Source organism: Hibiscus syriacus, unplaced genomic scaffold (assembly GCF_006381635.1).
Source record: "Hibiscus syriacus cultivar Baekdansim isolate YM2019G1 unplaced genomic scaffold, ASM638163v2 tig00111881_pilon, whole genome shotgun sequence".
Taxonomy (NCBI): Eukaryota; Viridiplantae; Streptophyta; class Magnoliopsida; order Malvales; family Malvaceae; genus Hibiscus; species Hibiscus syriacus.
In genome coordinates, this window is record NW_024063209.1 from 1161809 (window position 1) to 1165638 (window position 3830).

Below are 3830 nucleotides of genomic sequence, written 5' to 3' on the forward strand. Positions count from 1 at the left end.
ATAATTTATAATATCACATCACTAAAATAATTATAATATAAATTTATAATATCATATTATTAAAATAATTATAAAATCAAGTTTAAGTAGAAAAATTAATGTATCATATTTATAAAATTACTATGTTTGGGACTTTCAATCTCTTAAACACCTATACGTTCAGCAAAAAGAACTCTTCAAAACGAGAAAGAAAAAGAAAAGTTTTGCCATTGCATCCAAAAGCATCTTTGCAACAAAATGCTCCGAAGGAAACGTGAGAGAAGCACTGCTGCAGGAACCCGCAATTGGCTGGAACTGCCGTGGGACGTGACGGCGTTGATTCTCTCTCGGCTAGGTGCGATCGAGATCCTTAACAGTGCCCAAAACGTGTGCTCTCAGTGACGAAACATCTGCAAAGACCCATCAACGTGGAGATCCATTGACATGCGCAACTCCGGTGAACGGGACAAGGACCATGTCCACGATAAGATGTGCGTCCATGCCGTCGGTCGCAGCTGCGGCCACTTGCTTGATATCAATATCGAATATTTTGGTACTGATGAACTTCTGTTTTATATCTCCGAGCGGTAATTTTTTTCTTCTTTTATTTTATAATCTCTAATTGTTTCTTTCAGGTTGTACTCGTTATCAATTATCAGTTTTCGTTCTTTAATGGTAATGGATGCCTTATAATACTGTATGTATAGTTTGTTACTAGTGAAATTCTTGGCATTTCTTATGGTTTCTCCAACATTCTATAGCTTTTGTTTCTTACTGGGAGATGTGTTCATAGCATGACCTTTAGCTTTGATGATCCATTTAGGCCGAATATTGATCGAGTCGAGTTAAGTTAAAAATTTCGAGTTAGTTAGATTGGAAGTTCTATTTTATCATCCAAATTTTATTTAAAATTTTTTGAATTAAGTCGAATTTTTAAATTTTCTATTTAAATTTGATTATAAATATTTATAATATTACGATATTAATTTATTCCAATTTAAAAGACTTTCTATGACTATATACAATGCATATATATATTTTCATGATATGTACATATCATATAAAGTTTGAAGACTCGATTAAAACTTGAAAATCAATGCATTAATAGCCGCAAGATTTGAGTTATTCAAGTTATTTGAGTTATTAAAGTGTTGCTCACTTTCTAAACTAACTGCAATTAGTTACGGAAGAATTTCAAAATGATGTTTCGGCATCGACATTCAATAGAGAGATGATTGTTTGTTTCCATTTATACTTTTCAAGTGGTATTTGTTTGTTTTTTTTTCCTTCAATTTTTCAAGCGGTATTTGTTTTTTATGATATAGAAAGATGATGCTTTTCACAGGTCTAATCATCTGAAACGTCTTCGACTGTTTTCGTGCTACGAGATCTCCGATGAAGGATTAAGCACAGCAGCTTCAAAGCTTCCGTTTCTCGAAGAGCTCGAAATTTCGATATGTCCGATTTCGAAACACGCTGTCGAAACTATCGGTCGCAGTTGCCCTCTCTTGAGATCATTCAAGTTCAATCTTCAGAGATGCAAAGGCTATGTCTGTGATGATGAGGCAGTAGCCATTGCACAAACCATGCCCGAATTACGCCGCCTCCAACTTCTGGGGAACGGATTGAAGAATGAAGGCTTGCAGGCCATTCTCCACGGTTGTCCTCACCTCGAATATCTCGACTTACGGCAGTGTTTCAGCGTTCGTCTGGTGGGGAACTTGGAGAGAAGGTGTGTTGAACGGATGAAGAACTTGCGGCACCCTTGTGATCCGCCTCATGATTATGAATTCAGTGCAGAAGATCTTGATTTCTGGTTCTACCCTTCTGATTGAAACGTTCTACGTGCTTTGTTTAGGAAGCTACATGCTTGTATTGTTCTAGTGGACTAGTGGATGTTGACTAAAGTTCATTTTTTTCACTTCTTGCATGGATTAATTTGGAAGAGCAGGGAAGTTTATTTGATAAAACAGATCAAATCTTATTGGACACTCGTTATACTCTCTAAACACTTTATTGGTTAAGGACCAGTTGAACGATATTAATAGTAACAAGAAGTATTGTTTTCCCTAAAAATTTCGGGTTCATATCTACTATCCCAACTAAATTTATTCATAAATAGGAAATGCTGAACACCCAAATTCAGAGATTAAGGATAGCTTTCCATAACAAAGGTCGTGTCATTGGAATGCTTAAAGATTTTCAAAACGAAGCTGAGAAAAAATGATGGATGAAAGGCAAATATACATACCTAATAAACATTATTTTTCGACAAACTCACAATCTCCACTTTATCCTTCAAGGCCTTCGAAACACTCTTTTTTGGCATCATGACAGTAAGCGCCAATGAAAAATCAGACAATTTCACAAAAAGAAAACAACAATAAAAAAAGGATATACGATTGCTACGCCAAATCTTCCTTATATAATTAGACAAAACGACATATTTGCAACAGTCGAAATAGTGTGTTGTTCTATCGCGATAAACATAAGGCGTCACATGTTTAAGCTTTGTCGGTCAAGAAGCAATAAATGCAACAAAAACGACTTAATAAATACCAATAATGATCTATTGGTCAAATCTCGAGTCAAATCATTTTATAGAATTCTCTCTCTTAAGAGGACAAATGTTATACCTCCACCAAAGGTCATTTGCATACTCCTCTCATGTCTTATAGTTTCCAGAGGACTCAAAAGCATATCCAAGTCTCCAACACCTAGAGAACTCGGAAAGATATGAGAAGAATATCTTCAAAAAGATGAATTTTGAATATCTAACTTCCCTCAGGAAATCACAATCTATTGACATAATCTCTGACAAATGCACATGACTTACTAGAACCAAATTCACTTTCACCATACTTTATCTACCTATTCTGTTAGTCTACTAGTAGTCATAATAACTCTACGCTCCGCACCAACTCTAAAAGTCACTATAAAACCTCAAGACCAAGACTAAGAGAAATCATCTGACCCTCACTTATTTATTTGTTCTCTTCCTAACTGTCGTTCTCTGTCCAAATTAGGAAGAGTGGACGACGTATATCCACACAATCTCTTTGTACAAATTTAAATCTTCAACGCTTTTTTGTGGAACGATGATAAAATAGGGAGAATTTAAAATTTTAGGGGTGATATTTAGGAAGAGAATACGAAAATTCTTGGAACTCAAAATTATTTTGATACTTTTTTTTAAAACAATTTTTACTCAGGGAAAGGGAAAAGGGAAGGGGAAGGGAGAATTCTTAGAACTCGAAGTTATTTTGAGAGTTGTTTATAAGGGTGAACAAAATTCATTCGACTTAAAAAATCAATTTTTTTGATTTGATTTGATTCGAAAAAACTCTACTCAAATTGAATAAGAGTTGTAATTTCATAAATTCGACTCGAAAAAAATTTAATTTCAAATCGAGATGTAAAATACAACTCCAATGACTCGAACAACTCAAAATTTTTAATAATTAGTGGATTGATTTTCAAGATTGAATTAAGTCCCTCGACTTTGTATGATAAATGTATATCACATGAAAAAAATATGAACTATATATATACTGTTATAAAAAGCTATTTCGATTGGAATCAAATAATATCATAATATTATAAATATTTACAATTAAATTTAAATAGAGACTCGAAAATTCAATTCGATTCGAAAAAATTTCAAGTCAACTTCAAGTTGAAAAATAGGACTCGTCAACTCGAATAACTCGAAATTTTTCGACTCGACTGGACTCGATCGAACTATCACCTTAGTTGTTTATAGTAATTTTGGATTTCTAATATGATATACAGGGACAATTGAATATATGTTGATTTTGTAATTTGTGTAAAAGATTCTTTTTGTTATGGTA

The 3830-nt window shown here is 33.7% G+C and overlaps 1 pseudogene; it reads left to right on the forward strand.

The window, feature by feature from the left end:
* The first annotated feature begins 237 nt into the window (after positions 1-237).
* On the forward strand, positions 238-1814 carry LOC120172852 (annotated as a pseudogene).
* The last annotated feature ends 2016 nt before the right edge of the window (positions 1815-3830 follow it).